The following is a 23,420-nucleotide window of genomic DNA, read 5'->3' as shown; positions in this document are numbered from 1 at the left end:
TTACTCCTTATATTTCATTAAAAATTAATCTTTCATTTTGTCTTCACGGAGAACCTGTCAGCCATTCCTGAGCAGCCTGGATGCAGGACAATCTCCAAGGAGGCAAAAGGTAAGGGTCTGAATCCCCCAAATATAAAAGTGAATTGGTCCTATAAGTCCCCAGATCCAAGTGAATATTCCTATATAAAATTACTGATAAAAGGTGGACTTCCCTCTATTATTCTATACCATAAAGAATGTAGAAATTGCTGCTCCACTTTGTGGAAGCCAAACTCACGTGCTGATAGTATCTATCAAACTGAGTCTAAGACACAAGGAGAAGAAACAAATGCTGAGCTCAAGATGTTGAGCTCTCAAGATCAACAGGGAATAAACTGAAGCACGACAGGAAACCCGGGAGACTTCTGAAGTGCTTTTCAAAGTGCTGGGGTCTTTAGGGTGATTAAAAACAAAAAGGTTAGTTAAGGCCTTTGGACTGCAATTTTTGCTGAAATGAAACCTCAATCCATTTTTGCATTTGGAGCTTTGCTCTACAATTTTTGCTGACCTCAGTGTAAATCACTAGCTAAGAATCTGAATATTTTTTTCTAACATATCTGTCCAGATAATCTAAGCACTTTTATTAAGGGGATATCTAAGGAGCTATAGGAGGGGTGGTATGATTTGACAAACAGGTTTTGGATACATATCATTGCTATGATATCCCCTCTCCTTTGCTGGTGTGATGAACACTTCTCTTGACCCAACACAGGCTTTTTAACAGATACTGAATCAACTAGAGTGTTTGCATTTCGGAAGCAGATGAAGAGAATTCTTGTTTACACATTTCCATGTAACACCTATGTTTTTTACTTACTATGTTTCCAATCTGAGGAAAGAATTTGTCAGAAAAGTGGGAGAAAACATGGAATATAATTTGCTTCTATAAGCATATGAAGTTAAAGGAAAACTTCATGACAACATAACAATAATATGCTTATTTTAATATTTAATTTACTATAAATTTTAAATATATTTGTATTTTAAAAGTCTGATGTGATGTGTACTTGTTGTTTGATTCTGTCATATTGAAAAGAAAGGTTCATGAACAAAAGGTTATACAGAGTAAAAGCTGAAAATTTCCTACCATTTTTCCTGAAGAGAGACAGTCAACACAGCTCTTTTAGAACGGGACCAGTCACTTGTGCTGAGTAAGCAAACCCATGGCCCACTGAAGTCATGCTGTACTGGGAGGAGCAGAAGCAGGCAAACAGCTGCATGCAAGCTGATCCATTTTGTCACTTACTGTGTTTATTGTGTTTGAAGTACTTCTCTAACACAGACTAAGACCAGGAACATGAAATGCTACTGTACAGCAACTGATAGAGGTTTATTCCCAGTTTTTCTTAAAGAAGCTTTTTTATCTGTCTGAACTGTTCATCTTAATGCCTATAATTCCCCATCTTGGGAAAAAAACAGAAGTAATAATTGTTTACAAATTAGACAATCTTAAAATGTGGTAAGACAATTGCAAATGTATTTTTATGATTATATCATCAATGCAAGTGACATGATCTGTAGGTCAGATCTTTCTAAAGAAAGAACCCTTTGGTGCTAAAATGAGTTTGTTAATCTACAGGGAAGGGTAAATGACAAATTCTCTGACATTTAGGGATATGAGTGCCTCAGGACTGGAGTACGCCTTCAGTTTCAAAGAGCTGTCTGAAGCAAATCCAGAAGTGTCAGACAGTGAGGCCATATATTAGTACAATCTATAATGAACATTCATATTTTCAAAGTTCTGTACAAATATTGACAGAGTAGTCAGAATACAATTTATAACTAGGGTATATTTTGTTTCTTAATAAAAGTTGAATTATTTAAGTGGATTACCATCATCCTATAAAATTTGACATTCCATCTAGTTTTAAAGTTTGTAAAGACTAATAGCAACTGGTAATTTCTAATGAAGTAAATATGATACAGTTTCTAACAAGTAATGTATAATCACTGCAAACACATGATGATTTATATTCTTTAAATTTAATACTTCTACCATGATATCATTGCCAGAAATTACTGAATAATATAACCAATATGCAGCGGAGAGGTGCACTAATCTACAATTTTCCATGTACTGAAGAAAAAACCCCTTTCTTCACTACTCTTTTTTTAATTTACATTTTCTGAAAAGGCATCTCATAGTGCAGTTATCAATGCAAATAATTAATGTTAAAAAAAAAAAAAAAAATTGGATTGTGGCCAAATCCATCAGGTTCCTCTTCCAAAAGATAGCTTCCCATAGTCCATCCCTGATGACAATGTCTTGAATATCTTTAACTTTTCCATCAGAACCATTTAGTGTAACTATTGCTTCTCCACAGCTTGAACATCACTACCATTGTCAGAACCAGGCAAACAAATTTATGATGATGTTCCTGGGAATAAGGAACTAATGCAAAGGGGATTTCTCTGTAGTTCTTCATTAACATTTTATTCATTACAACAAGGGAGTTATAAGAGTTTCCTTTTACGCAAATTAGGTCACAGGATAAAAAATACACAGCATGGAAACACAGTGTATTACTACATAGAACAAAAGATCTGGTTAATAAATTATGATAATGGAATTAGTCTACTGCTAATGCTGAAAGGCACATTTAAATATTGTGAAATTTACTTGGAGAAGGAAAAGCTCTTGCATGTATTCATAAATTGGTTTTCTCCTTTGTGCCTCAGTTTCTGCAGTTCTTTTTTATGTTATTTCCCTCTGAGGGAATGTACATATCCTACTTTAAATATTTGCTTTGGTTTGTTAAAAGGCAAAGGAACACTTTGAGCGGGTAAAAGACAAAGTTTTCCTCTCCTGTTTTTCAAATGAATGCTTTAACTAAGTTCAGAGACATCCTGGATCAATTCAAGCAGATTCGTTCTGGAAATGATAGTGTGTAGAGTATGGAGAGTGAAAATAAATAAGCCTAATAAAAAAAAAGGAAAAAAAATATGCATATCCTTAAACATTAATTCCAAGAAGATAATCATTAAGGAAACATGTGGCCCTTGCCATAGATATCTATTATCATTAAAGTTATTAAGTGTGTTTGTTTACTTATTTATTTATTTATTTATTAAAGTTCTTGGGTTTGTTTGTTTGTTTGTTTTGGATTCAATTTATTTCTAAGATTTCTTTAAATAAAATAGGCTAAATTCAGAGCTGGTTTAAATTGTCTAACTCTATTGAGCTAATTAATTTGCAACTACCTCATTAATTCAGTGATTACCTTCAGTTTATTCATTACATTAACTTAACTCCTTTTTGTCCATTTATGCAAGGTCTGAATATACCCAAAGGATGGCAATATGAAGACTCTTACAAACTTTTCTTTTGGCAGGAAAATAAGGAAAGATACTCCACTTCCTCCAACGTAAAGCAATCAATTTTAACCATCTTTCTGGGAATGTCATTACCCATGCCAGCTGAGGGCATTCCTCTTGTCAAAAGAGAAAGAGCAAGCATTTATCAGGGCAATATTTTGCACAGAGCAATTTCTTCTCTAAATTCACAACTTCTGTTCTATTATTGATAATACTGTGATTAACAACAGACAAAAAGGACACCAAGCCAGGAATGACTCCCCTAAACTTGCTTACTTTTTAAAAATTATTACTAAAAAATTGTATATGTATGGATCATCTCACTCCCAATCTTTTTGAAAGATAAAGATAATTTTTAAAGATAAACTGAACAGGAATTTTATCACTGTAAGTCCCAAGGCGTCTTTCAATAATTATTAAGGAATAAAGAAGGATATTTGAAATGGAACACCCTTGATAATATTTCATACCATCAAATTTCATTTTCTTCTAAATTATCGGTTACTTTTTAAAGTCCACTACTCTGCTCTTCATGTCAGCATACTTACAGTTAGATCTGTAAAAGGAGCTACACATCTCCAAGTCATTTTGTTTGACAAAATAAAGAATGTAGATCAGTTGCTAACTCCAGGAGTCCCTGTTTCAGAGGTTGCTTGGGTACTTATGTCTACAGTATGCCCTGCAGTGCCATACAGAGTGTTAGTACAGCTCAGACTCGGTATAGTGTGACACCTTGAAGATTAAAGCTGGGTGCCAGAAGCATTGTACTTACCTCAGTGTGGCCTTCGTGCTAAGAGCTACCCTGGTATAGTTAAATTGTTTCCATGCCAAAAACTCATTCACATGGAGTCAAATCAAACAGAAAATATTGTCATATGTGCCATGGTGTAGGCTTATTTAGGATAACTTTTTAAGGAATGTCCAGAACTGTCTGTGTCATAATGCTACTGAACCCTTAGAGAGTACGTATCTTGCAACCTGACTGGCAACCATCAGGCGTCCAAAAGAAGGATTATGAGACTTGACCTTGCATAGGCTGCAGTTGCTATACAGGATGTTTCCAGAGAAAGAAAAGAGTACTTTTGTAAACTAACAGTTAAACACTAACTTATTAGCCTTGTATTAACTCCAGAATGCAGCTGTGGTTGAAATCAGCAGACTTCAGTCTTCAGAGTGACAGCAGATACTTAAGTTCTTCCCCAAAACATTCACTGGCACAAAGATAATTCTTAAACATGAATGTTGCTCTTTAGCTGGTAAAATTCTCTGAGCATATTTACTGTAGTGTGGTCTACAGGCAGAGTTCATTGTATTTAGTATTTAGCATTCCTTTATTAAATGCCCTCTACAGATGTGCAGAGAGGGTCCAGAAGATATTTCTTTTACTTCTAAGTAAAATGTTCTAAAATGTGAGGATATTTTGAAAAAGGTACTCTGCATAATTATACTCTTATCTTTAGAAAAAATCTCAGCAATGTGGATTATAGATGGAGCTGTATAATTTTAAGGTAGTTAATTTTCAAGTGTGGTAATATTTCAGAAATACTGTTATGCCTCTCATTTCCTACTGACTGGCTCTACGTGGTTCCCGGCTTAGCAGACCAAAAGTCTGGACTGGCTCCTGGAGCCATCCCTTGATAACTGTTCAGGAAGCATAAGCATTTCACTTGAGTATTCTTGAACCCAGGATGGGGATTTGGCAGAATGTATCTTCTTTCTTGCCTTGTAGTGAAGACAGTGTGCCAGTTATTGGGGGAGATGTGTCTGGAAGGTTTGCCTTGGGATCAGTGTAGGAATTCAAATAGGGCTGTGACTCCAAGATTCACAGTCTTTGCTAGCTACAGGGAAAGGTACTCTGTTTCTTCCATCCCCACTTGGATTTGAATGTGAGCAGGAAAACCCAAACAGCAATCAAACCTTTGCTCTACTACTGGAAATCAGCTGTATAAAGTCCTTTGTCCTGAATGTGAAGTCTGAAAAAAGGTTTTCAATATTTCTTCTTCCCCAAGCCTTCTTACTTTGCTCCCAGTTTTCCAGATACCTATACAGACAGTACATCTAAAATAATTTTCTACACAATAATAATTATTATTCAATACCTAACAGAAAATTCAACAAATAGTAATCTTCAATCACAAAATGTACCCACTTTAGGAGCGCAACTTAGCAATGCATAAATGAACTCTGAGAACAAAGACCACTGATTCAAGAGCAATTATCTTTTTCTGAGCAGACTAATGTGCATGTTAGAGCAACCCCTGCATGAGGGTACACTGAATTACAGGCACATGTACAGCAGATAATCCAAACTGGAACTGACCTTGGCAGCAGTCCAGGGATGATATTTTCCTTGGGAGGAACTGCTCTTGAATATTTTTTTCAAAAGTGCTAGGCATTAACATTGTATTCATAGGGGTTTGGTTTTTTTTCAGTTATTTAAATTACAACAGACTTTATAAAAATACAAATCTAGCACATTTCCTAGATTTATGCTCAAATCTGCAAAACTATCACTAAGTTCAATGGTGAAAACATTGGCCTTTACCATTTTACAAAATTTGATGGCACCAGTAAAATTAGTATCTAATTTTATATTGAATTGTTTTTCTAAGAACTCAGTTTAGCTGAAAATGCTTTTCTTATCTAAGTGCCAATTTAATCCTTTATAGACAGTACATGTATCAACCTTTCATTAGACTGCTTTTCAGGAGAGAAAGAAAGTTTAGAAATTTTTAAAGTTTTGAATGGCATTACTTTTGTTCTAAAATCAGAACTAATTGCTCTAAAACCATACTAGTTTAGTAGTCTGTTCTAATAAAGAGCTGTGCCCAGAAGCATTCTGGCTATGAGGTCACTTGTTTGATATGGCTGACATCCTCACTATTAAATTCTCTTACGTTCTAAACTGCAGCAGCCACATGTCCAAAGCAGCTGTTCTGAACTGTTCCTGACCTGTGCTAGCTCTCAGAGAGCAGCACACACTTGTGTCAGTGGTCTGGGAAGTCTCTAGACCGTGTGGGTGACAACTTCCCAATGCAATTACTAGAGATGCCAAACGGGGATAATGCTGGTCCAGACCCATTGCTCACAAACAGGGAAGATGTTGTGACAAATATGCTCAGAGACGGCAACCTGGGCTGCACTGGCTGTTAGATTATCTTCCTTAGAGGAAAGCTAGGAAGATAAGCACCAGGGATAGGTCTCTGGACTTAATAAGAACAGACTTCAAACTCTTCAAACAAGTGCTAGGAAATCCTTGGGGAAGCTGCTGGGCGGGAGGAGAAAGGCAATAAGGAGAGCTAATTGATTTCAAAAGAAAATGTGTTGGGAGCTCAGGGACAAATTACCCCCATTGTGCAGGAAGAATGGGAATTTTGGCCGAAGGCCCAATTGGCTGGGAAAGGAGTTTCTCAGTGAACTTAATGCAGCTGGTTACCTACAGCAGTTGTGGCATCTCCACCTTTGGAGCCAGCTAACAGCCTGACCCGATGTGGTACTTGTGATAGTCCTACTTTAAAGGTGGAGGCTGGACTAGATGGTGGCACCTCGGGGAAAATGTATTTAAGAAAGGGCGAAATGCCATCAGGTGAAGAACACATTAACTCTTCCTAAGCACAAACCAATGCGAATAATATCAGAAGAATTAAGTTTCAGATTTTTTTTCTAGATCTGATAGGAACTTACCACTTGAGCCCAGATTCTCACAGGTATTTAAACCCCTTACTGTAGCTGACAATAATGAGTTAAGTGCCTATGTACCTTTGATAATTTTTTTAATTAGTTCTGTAGTACTCTGCCATCCTCAGATGGAGGCTTAATAGGTGAAAACCATCATAATTATATATATTAAATCTGTTTGTCCACAAAATGATTCACCACAGGTTTACTTGTCTTTCATTTTGCTTCATAGTACATGTGACCTTCTTATATTCAATGGGGTTTGACTTAAAGAACTGCAATTTTTAGGTGGAAAAGAATATTATATTTCAATATTTTAACTGATTTTTTTTTTTTTAAGAATACTCTCTTCAAGACCACCCAATTTTATAGATTTTTTTTGTGTGTGTGATTTTATGACCTCTTTTTTGCAGACTATCTGTATTTTTAGTTTATGGTCATTGATTTTACAAGCTTCCTAATTTCCAGTTAGATGAAGCTGTTGAGAAGTTCTGTACAATTGTAAGTGTAATCTACACTGCAGTCATCTTTAGGAAAGCATTAATTGTGATCACTTACTCCACATGAAATAATAAAATATTGCATCTATATTTCCAAGGAAAGTGATCAAGTGAAGCATCTTTTCTCATCTCTCCTTTTGTTTGCATATTTTCCTGCCTTCCAAAATGATTTGTCCAAAATATGATTTGTAAAGAAAGAAGAGTAATATATTCAATATCTGCATGTATTCTTAGGCAACTGGTATTTTCTAGAAGCCAGTATGTTTGGTAAAGCTACCAAACTACTACAAAATTGATAAACCTGCATAAAAGTGTTTTGCATACCACAATATATTCTACCAAATATTGAGGTATTGCAGCATCCATCTTTGGACAGGAAGAAGAATTTTTTTTTTTTTTTTTTAAATGGATATCCTTCTAATTTTAGTGATGATTTTGCTTTTATACAAGAGTAAGAATATAGGGCTTTCTGGTTAAAAAAAAAAAAAAAAAATACTTCCCTGCAATTCTTATTGTCTTTGAAGCCAGGAATTGTGAAGATCCTCTCTGGACATCCAGACTTTGATATCAGTGAGAAGATTCTTCAGAGGACTGGTGCATTTACAGTAACTTCAAGATCTCTTCATGCTTACTTGAAATGAAGCATTTCTTACACTACAAATTTTAAACACGTAGTCCATGCAGATATTAAAGTGAGGCTCTGGTTACCATTTATGCTATGTTTTTCATCCACAGCTTAAGAAAGAGTATTTCTAGATCTTTATTTCTAACAAATAGATTTGTAAAATATATCATCTGTTCATCTTGATGTCACAGCTCAAGATAGAGTACTGTCCAGGAACAATTTGCAATTCATTTTGAATATGTTATTTACTAGACTAAGAGTAAGAAGTTTAAAACTCTAGGCTATTTCTAAATGGAGGCAGAGAAGTGGATTAAAGGCTTCATTAGCACTATTGAATTAATGAGGATTTAGCAACTGATTACTCTAAAACATATGTCAGTTCCTAGTAATGCAGGATTGGAACAGTCCTCAAGATTTATAAAGTCATCATATTCATCTTTCTTAACTGAAGCAAGAATACATGTACACTGATTTTTTTTTTTTAAATCTATTCCTCTAATAAAAGAGTATTCACTATTTTTAATTGTCCTGTTCCAGTGCTTAACTATCCCTAACATTTGAGTATATTAGTCTTTAAGATCATATGGCTATATGCTTACTTATAAGTTATGGAGATTTTAATATAATAATGCTTCCATGTGTATTTTATAAACAAATTTGTACTTTGTGAATCAACATCTACCATTGTATTCTACGAGATCATCAATAGTAATACTGCTGAGGTTAATAGAGATTTTAATGTTAACTCTACTGACTGTATTGCATGAATAAAGCTAGTTGGGAAATCAACATCTATCTTTTGCTTTTCACATAATCATCAATAATAATAATGTATTTAAATAGAAGAAAAAAATAAAAATCTACTTCAAGAATCAGTAATGTTGGTAATGATGTATGTAATAGAATATGGGCAGCTTTGACCCTCAAAGCTCTGCACAAGCAACTCATTCTGATTAGTAAACCGAGCAAAACATAATCTGGAAAATATATAGACAATGGTAACCTTAATGTTAACATGTCCAATAATATATGGAATTTGATTCCATCAGAAGCTTCTGCTGATACCATAAACTGCCTTCAGGACTGAATTACAATCTCAGTACTTGATAAAAGGAATGATAATTTATTACAGCAGTGTCCCCTGTTGCTGCTGAATGTAAGATCCTATGTTTCTACTTCAAGACTGATTTTTAGCTTCATTATATCTCAATTGTAAAAACTATCTTTAACTGGGTTTCACATACAATTATTCAACTGAAGATCAATTTATTGTTATGTATTAAATATTGTTTATACTGTACTTTATGCTGGACTTTTATTCAAGCAAAACTAAGAAAGATATCATTGTATCTTTGCTGGAAAGGTTGAACTATTGAAACTGAAATTATTTTATTCACATTATTATGAATTCAGATTTTTTATGTAAGACAAAAATCAACTAATAACAGTTTTATTTTACAGTACTCATTTTTGGTGTTTTCTGTTTCTGGTTTTTTGGGTTTGTTTTGTTGGGGTTCTTTTTAACAACTAATTTTCAAATTTTTCAAATTAAAACAGTCCCATTTCCTAATCTGAAGAAAATAGGACATCCTATATTTCTAGTTCAATTCTGTGTCATTTCATGTTCTGGATATCAAGGCAGTTGCCTTCAGTGCACTCAGTGTAACTCTTTCCACCAGCTTTTTAGAGCCATACTTGCTTATAGCCCTCAGAAAGACACCTATCGTCTAAAGTTCTTATATCTAACTGATATTAAAGTGGAAGCCTCATACAGGTTAGTGTGGCTTTCATAGCAGATGAACAACATTGTATTTTGGTTGCAATCAATCCTTACAGGTAGGTCATAATAAGAACATTTGTACTAGCTCAACGAGATTTTATAAATGGAATTAAGTGTTCCTATTCAAACATAGTAGTAGGATCAGGACCTATATTATTTTCAAAATTCACATTGTAAAAACCACCTAGCTAAAGGCTTTTCATACTAGTAGTGATATATTTTACCCCCCAAAAAAATCTGTAATTGTTGATAAATTCTTGGATATTTAGATTTTATTTGTATCCTATTCAAAATATTATTAATTTCTTCTTTTACAAGTTATTGCTCTTCCTATATATGAAAATAGAAACACAGGACCTGACCAATGACAATCAGTTTTTGTGCTCTCTAATCCAACCTCTTGAATCCAGCAATAATTTCTTTGTCATAATTGCTATAAATTGATAAATACTCTGAACACATTCTGTCTTGTTAAATGAAACTGTTTTAACTTAACAGGGCCCTACAACTGTGGTATTAAACTTTAATACAAATACTATTCACACATCTTAAATGTATTATGTCATGTACTCCACAGGAAAAAAATATTACTGTATGTTCTTTTAAATATTTCATCTGCTTCCATTCACCCACTAACTAATATGTCATGGACTGAGGTGCCAAGTCCCCCCATCCAAAGCCAGAATCCAGGTCTTAGCTTTACTTAACTACTTATTTTAGTTCAAAAAACTGAAATACTAAGGAGGTATCAAATTCATGGGAAAAGACCAATGAAAACAATCATAATCTACTGATTTTTTCCTCTGTCCTCCCTCAGCCCTGTATAATTCTTATTAGCAAGACAGTTAAATTAAAAGTTGGTTTCCTTCTATCCATCTGGTATGCCTTCTGCAGGGATAACTGGAAAGTTGACCTGTGTCTAGGTCTCTTTGATGAGAGAAATCAGACTCACTCTGATAAGTGCCTGTTTCCTCCTCTTCTTCTTTTCTTTCTTTCTTTTTTTGTTATGTTTTTGGTTTTAGCATTCCATTCCATCCCATTATTTTCCTCTCAGAATAAAGTAGCCATCATGAGGATAGAATGCAGGAGGCTTGTACAGCTTCTGCAAGTCAATAGTCAAAATGGACAATTTCTATACCTCAGAACTGTAGTTGACATAATTCTGTAACTTTTTTTCAGGATGATAAGAAAAAACAAACAGCATAGGGAATGAAATACTGCATGGTAGTTCATAAAGGCAGAATACAATTAGGAGATCTCATATAGCTATGAATGTGCTAGGTAGAGAACTTAAAAGGAAGATTTTTCACAAATGAATCTTTATTTTCCTTACTAATTAATAAATACCATGCTGTGAATAACTGGTGATAATGTTCTAATAAGAAAAATCAATAAATTTACACCCAGGGTCACCGTAATTGATGCTGCAGAATAGAAAAATGTATTCTCCATTGATCCTTTAGCAATCTTCTAACTAAAAAGGAGAGGAAAGAAAGCCAATTACTGTAGTATGCCTCTGAAAATGATAAGATTAAAACAAGCTAATTATGTGTTCTTGAATAACTACAATTTTTGATGAAAGTAAGTAGAACAAGGGCATCCTGTGTCTCCAGTACAGAGATATTATTTTTTACTAATTAAAATATAGTAATTTTACATTTAACATCTCTTAACCAATAGGCAAACAAATAGTTAGAAAAATAAAACTTAAAAATCTCCCAAGATAAAACCTTTTGATGTTGCTGTGAACAGAGGACTAAACTGAAGAATGAAACAAGCTCCTGGAACATTGAAGCTCTAGGAATTTTCATACGTGAGCAAACAACATTTATGGAGAAGGACAACAACCACACAAATAAAATCCTGGGAAAAGCTGCCCACTGCTTTCTGTTTTCCATAAGAAGTATCTATTTTCCTTCAAAGTGATTCCTGCATAGCACTACATATGCAGAACACTGATGCCTTCCACTGCAGTTTTATCCATACTGAAGTATGGCTGTAACAATTTATAAATGATCAATACAAAATGATGTAGAAAGTCTTAGGGACATGGTTTAGTGGGCATGGTGGTGTTGGGTTGATGGTTGGACTCAATGATCTTAGAGGTCTTTTCCAACCTTAATGATTCTATGATTCTATGATTCTATAATTCTAAGTCAGCAGCATCTACTGTTCATTTTGGTTTCAGGGTGCAATAAAATAAGTCATTGCAAAATCAGATTTCTCTTTTAAAGATGAAATAGGTACATAACCTTTCTTTAAACCTGTTAGTAAAATTCATTAAAATATCTGGAAGTAACTTGATTTCCCTTCTTCCTTTCCTTTGCTACTGTAGGCAAAATCAAACCCACCAGAAATATAAGGTAAGGGAATTATTCAATACCACTTGAATGTACACAGAACAACGTGTATATTTATTCTGACTTCAAGCACTCAAATTTAATTTGAGGTATAGCATGCCATTTTAAAGACTAGATTTAATCAGATTCTTCACCTCCAGATATTCTGTCATGGAGGTGCATGGTTTAAACCTGTTACTCTGTCACACAGACATCTCCTATTGAGCCTATGCAAAATTTTAAGCAGTTTTCCTTGACCTATATAATTCCCTCCAATATTGTTGGATTCATTTATTTTGACTGTACTCAGTATTCTACTCAGTGTCTCCCAAACTCACCTTTTTCCTAACATCTTAAGCCCTCAATATTCTAGTTAAGGTCTGTTTTCTAGGCATTCTCCAACTAATCATGACTGGGACTCTGAGATTAAAATCTACCACTTCCAGCATATACTCCGCACTTGAAAGTCACTAGATAAAAACAAAAATAAATTAGGAAGTAAGGACTAAGTTAATCTTTGGACTCTAGTTTCACTGAAATATCTAAATCCACATGCACTGGATGCTGAAATCCAACTGCATTTTGCTCATTTCCTAGGCACTGGTTTAGGTTCAGCTGTAAATTCTAGGATACCATTTTCCCTTTAGTTTATTAGCTATAAGGTTCTCTTTTTGCATTTCTTCATTTTTTTCCAGATCATCAGCTATCTATACTAGGTCTTAAGACACAGACATAAAATCAGTGTATTTGGAGCTGCAATTGAGAATAACTACTTACTACTATAATTGGCTGATAATTAGTTATCACATATGCTATTTTCTGTCTTTCTTAACCTAGGTACATTATAACCTATTCTCACAACAGTTCCTTTACTGGATGGAGGTGTGTATGTTTTAAAGTGGGAGATTTTCTACATACATAGAACAGGGCAGCCGCAGATTCCCAGACAGATTCTCTGTAACCAGTCAATAAAAAATGTCAGAAAGGGTGTTGAAAAATAAGATCACTGTGGAAAAACAAATACTCTCACTGTGGAAAACCAATCTTATGACTTTGTATTTTACCATAGTCTTGTAAATGTGATTTTGTTAGGGCTTTCTCGGTCACATACTTCTCAGAGAAAGAGCCAAGCTAAAAGTTAAAACTGATGTAAGAAGCTACATTTTGCCCTAGGCATGCTTTCACTAATTTTAATTTGTTATTATTCAATTCAGTGAGCTTGTTCAAGTTTAACATTTCAATTAGTTGTGTATCTACCTAAAAAGAAGTATCATATAAAGTTGTATGTGTTTTAGGGGATCCTGATGTTGGTTCATAAAATGGAAAGTACTTGCTCATGCTGTTCAAACATGTTTGATCAAACCTAGAAGACCCTACCCTAGGGGCAGGTTCTAGAAAGAATGCAAGAGATTCACTCCTCTGCCATTGCATAGTCACTGGCAACAGTCCCAGGAACGGTGAAAACAGTCACTAAACTTGGCTAGTGTTCTGTGAGTTATCATCAACTGAACTAGTCAGTAACATTCCTCTTTCAGAGTCCCCTCTTGACCCATTTTTCTACACTGAAATCACTATAATGAAATATTGAATAATAATATTCAAATCATTGTACTTCTGAAAGAAAAAACAAATGTAAATACTCTGTGTTATTACCCACAGATGTCACAGAGTGGCTCAGAAATAAAAATTAAAAAAAAAAAAATTATTCTGGTACCATTCTTCCTTTAATGTTATGTTGAAACATTTCATTGAAAGCTTAGTAGAACACTGAACACCCAGCACTATTTCAGATTTCAGCAGTTGAAACATTATGAGTACAAAAAAAAAATTTTAAAGGTGAAGTGTTCAGTACATTCATTATACACCCTGTCCTTAAATACACATATGTAAAATCAAAGTGTATTATAAAATTGCGTTATAAGATTTTGGCTTCACTAGCATTATATTCCCTTATTAGTGTCACTAAGATGAGTATTTGCTTTCACGCATGCTTCACTAGGCTTTTTTACAACTGCAATTGTCATATACCACTGAAACCATCTTAGTATCTAACAGGCAAGAAAGAAGATCAGAGAAAATAGAAAAGAATGTTTGGAAAGAATAAAGAGAGAAAAAATGTTAATGTTAACCTGAAACCAAATTTTACTCCCTTCAGCTTTGTATTGGGCCTGCTTATCTGCTGCCTTGCTCATCTGATCTTTTTATCTGTGCAAAATGTGTTTAAAATAATTCTAAATTAAAATAGCAGTATTCATTGATACAGAGTTACAGATGGGTTTCATTTCTAAAAATTAAGTATCTGGTCTAAGTGTCATACTTAACCTCCTATAGTCTAAGTCTGACTTTTAAACAACAATGAAAAGAAATGGGTGTCACCAGAGGGGAAAATCCAATTATTTTAGACATTTCAGGATGTTCTGAATTGCCAGCTGTAGATTCCACTGAGTATCCAAAGAGATTAGTTTATACTCATGATTTACTTTCAGACAGCTGAAGTTCGATGATATGAATTGTATGCTTCTAATTTTTAGATGGCTTGAAGCAAGACTATAGGCAAGAGGGAATAAAAATATGACTCTTAAAACATCTGCTGGTTTTGGAATACATGTGTTCAACCAGTTACATTTCAGCAGAATAAGAAAAAGTACAAAATTCACTGGTAAAGTGTATTTCCAAGAGATTTGATCCTAGAGACTTTGACATGGTCAAAACTGGTGGTTGATATAAAAATCCAAAGAGGATTTGATTCTGTGAAAAATCTCAGGTATAGCCTAATGTCCATGATCTATCTCTCATGATATATTAACAGTAGTACAGTGGGAAGGAGTTAGCTAGAATTAAAGAATGATGTAATTTTTGACTTGTTCCTGGTTTTCTGGGAAAGCAGTGTCTGCAGACGGGTATTACATATCCACAACTCTAATGCAGGATCACTCAGTTAAGACATTCTAGACATGCAGAAGCATGAACTGTATTTTCCTGCAGGCTTATTTGCAAATGACTAAAAGCATTAAATCTGCAAACTCATTTCTGAGGAGGTCTAGGGTAAACATATATGAAGAGCATTTTGAGAGCTTGAGTCCAGGGCTCCACTGAGCAATTTAACAGGTCTGAATTAAAAAGCTTGTTTATGAGGTAGAGTTGAAAAATCTCTGTTTTTCAGAAAAACTGGTGATTCAGAAGGGCGACTGATAGGGCAACAATTATATGGTTATATACATTTTTATCAAGGGACCTAATCTAACATAGGTCAGATGAATCACACATAAGATGTGCCTACTTCACTACATTGTCCAAAGCTCGGGTAGATGAATCCTTGCTTCAGAGTATTTCAGCATTTTGACCAGATCTTCTATACCCTTTGCTAAGTAGCTCTTTGCCAAAAACTTTTCCCACTCTCCTCTTCATAATTTGTTCATCTTCCTCCTTACTTGGCCCTCATACCTCCCCTGAATTCTACCAACTACCTTTCTATGATTACCTTCTTTCCCTTCCTTTGTCTTTGCCTTCACCTTTAGGTTTGCCTTTGTTTCCCCTTCCCCTTTCCCTCTCCCTCTCCCTTTCCCTTCCCCTTCCCCTTCCCTTTTCTCTTCCCCTTCCCCTTCCTCTTTTTTTTGTTCAGTGTTACCTCTCCACTGCATGCTCCTCAGAGTGGGACCAACAATATATTTGTATTTGTACATTCCTTTGCAAATGGGACCCCTTCTTGATTAGTCTTCTATTAGTTATATATAAAAGTAAAAAACGATAATCATAGGGGGTTGGAATGTGAGGAATAATGCTGGCTGTCCAGATTTCTACAGGATTCAGTTATCCATTCTGTATGCCGACAGAGCAGGTTGCTGAAAAGGCTGCCATTCAGCGCCTGAGAATGTGTTCTTACCACTTCTGCACTAAGAAAGGCAGAATCAAAATATTTTATTCTAACTACAGTTAGGTAGTGGGTTTATAATGATTTATAAAAGGAAGCTGCCCTTTTTGAAAGCATGCTGCATAATAAATGTCTGAACAATTTCAGTTCTTTACCGTTGGTTCCAGACGATAGTATTCACAGAATAGTTAATCAGTTCTGTTGTTCAAAGTATAAAATTGACATCTGTTTACATCTTATATACTTACAATGTCCAACACTTTCATGAAACATGAACATTTAAAAATAAGCATATCCACATTCTGGAGGCTTTCTACATAAAAGGTGTACACACATATGTTTAAAAACAGGTGTATGTGTATCCTTATTGTGGTTTGTGTTTGTGTATAAACATATATATTTGATTACTGTTTTTCATTCCTTTACACATTCTTGTTCTTTATGATCTATTATTTCTTTCTGGCTATAAAGCAGCAAGTGCCAACACCTCTACAACTAATGAAGCATATATCTCTGCTTTGAATACATTATAGTCATAGCACTAAAGAAAGAGCATTTGGAGAACTTTTAATAGCAATACAGCATGTGTTGCTCTTCTAATATGTTTTAACTTTGCTGCTTCTGTAATAACAATCAAGTTTGCTACATTCATGCTACAGGTGGAAACGTTTTCCTGGTTTACATAATTGTACAGCACTGTACCTTATTGAAATACAAGGGAGAAAAATCTCTTTTAGATTAATAGGTTGTTTTGTGTTTTTTTTTTTTTAAATGCAGTTTCTGTGTTCTAGGGCTTATATGGTCCTCAAAATAATGAAAAATACTTTTTAAAAAAGTCATTATGGACTAAATCCTGTTGTCCTTTCTCTCCAATTAAATGAAAGATTTCACTTTATCTGATTCCATCTATTGATATATGTAAGATAAATTTTTCACTATAAAAGAAGAAAAATTATCAAGGCTAAAACAAAATACACATATTTTGTTCCTGTAGTAGCAAACTATGCAAAAAAGAATTCAAACACACCTACCAAAAATACTTGTAATAGCCGACTCCTTGTGTGAAGTGAATAAAAATATTTTTTGGAAAATGGAGAATTCATATGAACTTGGATTGCCAGAAAAAAACCCACATAATTTCTCTCATAAATCCAAACAGGAATGAGTAGGAAAAAGGAAATGATCATTTATGGTATGAAACATGATATGTCATATTCCACACATTAATTAGGTAGAATGAGGTAGAGAAAATCTCTTTCTAGTTTGAGACAAGGCTCGTACCTGCATCACATAATCTCGTACATGAAGTTTGATCATACAAAAGGAAAATTTTAATGCGGTCCAAATTTTCCTTTGGAATGTTTTTGGAAAAACTCCCTTAATTATATTTTGCATGTTGTTCCTCCTACTTTCCCAACCTGAGAATTGCCTCCATCCTGCCTCAAATATATCAAATTTCATTCTTGATAGAACAAATCTACTCCACTTTATCTGACAGAAATTACTACTGGGCACAAATATCTGGCAACATAAAAGTATTTTTAATATTTCAATATTCATTTGTCTCCATGGACCTCAATGAATCTAATTTTCAACGATTATTCTGATTGAAAATTTGGTCAAAACCCAAAGCAACTTAATCAGGAATCACCTTCTCCTTAAAAATCTTTTAAAAACAGGTTAACAAGCATTCAAGATAACCCTAATTTTTACACATTGCCAAACCCACTAATATTTCCAGCGCTGCCCTCCAGTACTTTCTGCCATTCATAAGCTCCAGGAATTTTCATCTCACAAAATATATCTCTCTAATTGGCATTAATTGGCACACTGATTGGCAGAGCATGTCACGCCTAGAAGTGGTCCATCTATGTCAATACCAAAGGAGAAGAGGTGGAATGCATGCAGCAGAACTCAATGTCACTACCCAGGATGGAGGACAAGACTTTGGTCTCCAGGGCAGACTGTCCATCATGATGCTAAAACACCGAAACTTAAAAATGTAAAAATACATTTTTCCTCAATATGCTAGTTGTGAGTTAATACAGATGTCAGGAAAATGACCACTTTATCTTTCCTCCTGAGCCCTCTGCACCACTACCACCACCCCCACTCTTTTTCTGCCACTCTTGATTACATCCCAAGTCTGGTCTTTTATCGTGTTGCCTGAGGATACTCTACCAGTCATGTTAGACTCAATGTCTCTTTTACCCGCTTCTCCTGCAATTATTTCTGTACTTTCTTCTACAGTGTCTAGAAGCGGTGCTGATCAACCTGCCTCCTACAGGTTGGCTATAAGGCCATTACTATCGCTAAAAAATGTCCTCAGTACCTGCTTCTACCACTATACCTAAAAGAAGCGAGCTAACAAGAAAACAGCTTTGAGAGACATAATAAAGGAGATATATTATAATGGAAGATTGACGCTCCACTATAACTTTTTATCCATGTCTTCTTTTCTGAGATCTTAAACACTTTTGGGCAGGGCAGATAGAAACCACTGAATATATTATAAGCACAAACAATGACTAAGAAAAATAGAAGTTTAGCAACAACAGAATCATGCAAAACAGGAACATATTTTATGTGTGCCCTCTATTCTGACTGTGAGAGGAGTCTGCCTGAAGGTGCATTTATTTATGCAAAGGAGAAGGCTGATACTTTCTCACCAATACAGTGGGAATTTAGACTCCAGGCAGCAGATGCGGAAGGGGCATTTCATGTGGAACAGCCTGAGTGTTGGATCTGCTTGTTGAGGAATGTATCTCTTAATACAGATCACCAAATTTTGCTATACTTCTACATGATGAGGTCATTAGTGTATACTACTTTGAAATAAATTTTCAGAAATTAAAGATAATATTAAGGCGGGAAACTGATACGATATTATATACTGTAATTTTTTCCCGTTACATTAAACATGAAAAATCTAAGCACTTTATAAGAGAAGTGGCAATTGCTATATGACTGGACATGTGTTATATTTCTTTATCTTAATTCCTGACATTTCTGTCATGAATCGTCATGTCATGTTCAGCTCAGTCACTTTAGTTTATAACATGAGACAACAAACATGACAAAATATGTCACAATAACCCAGATAATATGTCAGAATTCTTTAGGAAAAAAAAAAATCTTTCTCTTTCAGCTTGGACATTATTCTTCCCCCCAAAAAAGGAAAAGAATTGAAATTATATTCTTCACAACTGCAACTGAATTAATATATTTTAAAGTTTGTGTTTGTTTCTCTCTTTTTTTGTCAGGCGTTTTTATTTGTAGTTCACTAACAACAGACAGCTAAAGGAATGTTTATAAGCTAACAACAAAAATAAATGGAAACAATTAATGTAGCTTGTAATATTGAAGAGAAATTTTGTTAGTCCTCTTTTCATAATTCATTCAAGATGAGAAGCTGGCATTCAGGCATAACATTTATTCTCCAATGAGATCTTAATTATATCCAGTTTTAAAGAGAGACTGCTTAAAGTTCAAGCAGGTTAAGTGATCTGGTCAAGGTTATAGTGTGAAACTATGTACTGAATTGATTTTGGAGCATGGTACCCTTCAGTTTCCCTGTATACCATACTGCTTCTCCATTTCTGTTTTAAATAAGGAATCAACCCAGCATGGTATAAAGTATACCAGAACACTATGTACTGAAAAATGAAAGCACCAGATGCTTGGTGCAAAATGTAAAACCTGTCAAAAAGAGTCATAGAAAAGTTATTTTTTAAGAATGTTTTAGTATGTAATCTGCTTATTCCAAGGTTTGTTCAGACTTTTACAAAAATTATAAAAGGTAATACTGTAGACTAAAGTTGTTTGCAATTTACAGGGACCATTTTGTTGTCAACTGGTAGTCTTTTCCAATGTTTTTCGTTATTAGGGGAACCAATTAAAATATACTCAGACTTTGCCACATATGCTAAGTACATAATTTGTAGAAAATTCTTATATGTCCATTACCTTTATTCTATTGCATTTTGTTCCCCCTGTCTTGAGGTACTGGGCTCACTTTTTTCCCTTTTAATAAGAGTTTTGTGTTAAAACTGGCATGTTGAAATGCCTGACATGAGAATTCTCAAACTGTCTTAACTAGATTTTGGCATTTAATAAGCTGTAAACTGCTGAAGCTATTTGTAGATGAAGTCTCATTTTTGTCCATCAGCAGGGGGCTGGGAGCATAATTAATTGAGTGAAAGTTAAAAGACGGACAGCATGGTTACATTTATGCAAATATTGCAGGAGAACATCTAACAGAAAAGAAAAATAGCTTGTAACTGATTGGTTTGGTTTTGGACCAAAATCCACAGGGTCCATTTAAACATTGCAGATTGTGCGTATGACAATTAAGATCTATAGTGGTGGGTTTTTTTTAATATACCTTCTGCAATGGAAAAAAAAAAATAGTAAAAGAGAACCTTCACTAACAGTCAAAGTTCCAAATCCAGGGAGACAATTCTATTTCTGTTTTAAGGTCTTTTACTGCTCATGAATGTTTAAATAGATTAAAAAAAATGGTATTACAAAAATCATATGATGCATGTGCCTTCAACCATATGCCAGTCTCTGCTGTTTATTTCTTTTATTCATATCCCAGTCATATGCATCCTGGTACACCAAAGATTCTATTTAATTAAAGTTAGTTAAAAGCTTAAACCACAGAGATCAGGACAGCTGGTAGATGTATTAACCTGGGTGCTGCTTAGGGTGATCAGAAGCTCTTTCATTTATTCTATTTTATATTATATTGTCTTGTAAGAAGTTTTGTTGATTTTCTTTTTCCTCCTGGCTGCTACTGTGTATTGGAATGATTCCTGAGTTAAAACTAAAAGCAGGAAACATGAACATTTGGATTGAAACACTTTCCCTTTTATAACTTTGGGGCTTGTATTATATTTTTACAAGATAACAACTGCAACCTTGTTCATTGATTTTTGACTATGCATGAGGAGTATGATGTACAGCAGATAAAACTTGTAAAGAGATTTTGCTAGGGAATTTAAACTCTAGTTCCTCTTTCATCCTTCATGTGGTTTAACTTGAGCATCTTATTCCAGCAGGGTAACAACTGGCAAATAGTTTAGTTTTATTAGGCAGAGGAAATAGTGTATTACTCATTTATGGTAAATACAATGTGCACAGATTTCTGCTGATCTCAACATGCCTGGATTTGATGGATTCTTTCTATATTCCACGGTGTTGCCAAATATGCTAGAATCAGCTCATGCTAAAGCTTGAAAAGGATAGGAAGAATGTAGCTTTAAGGAAATAAAATGCTCCCTATTCTCTGCATCTGTATCAACAGGAAAGTAAACACCTGATTCTTATTCATGCTAAGGTTTCTTTACAATGCTTGGTGATGCAAAACATCAGGCATCTTTAGAAAACAGTAGGTGCTCTGTGTGGGGAACTGCATCAAGCATCTACCCAACATCTGCAGTGGAATCTGGAGGGATACCCACTAGCCATATTCAGATACGTTACCATTTAAGTTCTACCTAAGCTTGCCCCAAAGAAAACTATGATGGAAGTCATTATTTACTATCTCATGAGGTCTAAGCACTTCTCTTTGAAGTCTGCAGTTATTTTTTATTCCAAGCACCATTTATAAATGAATTAAACTTCTTAAACATCTGAACGCAAAGACGCTTAAAAACCAATATCTTGCTGTCTGTTCAAACAAGGCAAGATTAGCATCCAGAGCTCTATATATGTGTTTCTGAATGCAATTGTGAAAAAGTGATAAAAACCAATGTAAAGTACATAAAGAGGAGGAGATACTGTAGATCACTAATTTTAATCAGGCTTAGTACTGAAGTTAACTTTAGACTTCCCAATGTGTCAGAATTTTTTTGTTGAATAATAAACATCCAACATTTAGTTTAAAATGGTTAACTGTTAACAAGTAATCAATCAGCTAATGCATATCACCTAACTTCTACTTATCAGGTCTCTAATAGCTGTTGCAGTCCCACCAGTGGCTAAGAGAGTACTCATCATTCCATTCACTTAAAAAAATGGAAAATATCAAATACGTCGATTGCTCAATACTCTAATATAATACAATGCAGTGGACAAATGGTGGAGATACTGCTGCTGCCTTAAAATACTCAGGATAAATCAGTGTTATCTCTTTCTACATTATAATGTTTCCATTGAATTTGGCATCACAAGTTGTAAAAATTATTCAGCTAATAAATATTTTCAATGATCCCTGCTATGCCTGGAAGTAATGATCAGTCTTAAAACATACCTATGGAAAAAAAAAAAAAAAACACTAAACAGATTATTTCCCTGTGAACAGTGCATAGATCATGATGGAAGAAGCTTTAAAAAAAATTAAAAATCTACAATTATTTTTTAAAAAGACATAAAACCCCCTTCTATATATTTTTTATGCTTGCCTGAGATGAGCAATAACTGCAAATTAACAGCTGAAAAATGGGCAGTCATTTCCCATTAATTTTATTTACTTTGTAAAACTGGGAATTCTGTAAGACATTTAGGATGAAAGCACCACAATGTACTTATCTATTGTACTTATTGCTATCCTCATTATTAAATTAGCAGTTCATTTTGAAGTCCAATAACCCATCTGTATAACTCAAAGACATCATTCAGTAGTGGACTGAAGAGAAGGAAGAGAAATCAGGACTTCAGAATGGCATTTGTCACACTATTCTGCATGAATTGCTTTTCCACTACTATCTTTAAAAGTTTCCAACCCAAGGAAAGTAAGAAAAAAGCATAAACAAGCATCTGCCTTTTACTATCCACCCCTGTGGAATAAGTACCAGTTAAAACTACTGAAAAGAATGGCAATAAAAATCTAGTGGTCGTGATTCAGTCGAGCTTATAACTCTTTCTTGGAAACCTCATGAAACAGCAATGTAGTAAACACATAACCTCTTCTAACAAAGTTGCCTGCCAAAATAACTCTGTCAAGATGGATTATGTAAAGTTATACACAGGACGTCGTAAGCAGCATTAAATACTATAGTTATCAGAATTATTAGGCCCTTTACTATAGAAGTCAGAGTATTCTGATAAAAATGAAGTTGACTACAAGTCATGATATTTACCTGAAGTAACTAAAAAAGAGTTAACCTAGATGACGCAGTAGATATGCTACCCTTAGAATGTAATCTTACTAATGATATGAGCAAATTATTTAAATTCATTCTCCCTTTGTTTTATTATCAACAAACAATCTGCAGCAGAGGACTTTCTGTAACAGTATCTTCTCCCTCATTGTAAACTTGATAAGTAT

The sequence above is a fragment of the Aptenodytes patagonicus genome, chromosome 1 (genome assembly GCF_965638725.1).
Source record: "Aptenodytes patagonicus chromosome 1, bAptPat1.pri.cur, whole genome shotgun sequence".
NCBI lineage: Eukaryota > Metazoa > Chordata > Aves > Sphenisciformes > Spheniscidae > Aptenodytes > Aptenodytes patagonicus.
The sequence above is the reverse complement of the archived record's forward strand: the minus strand, read 5'-3'. Positions refer to the sequence as shown.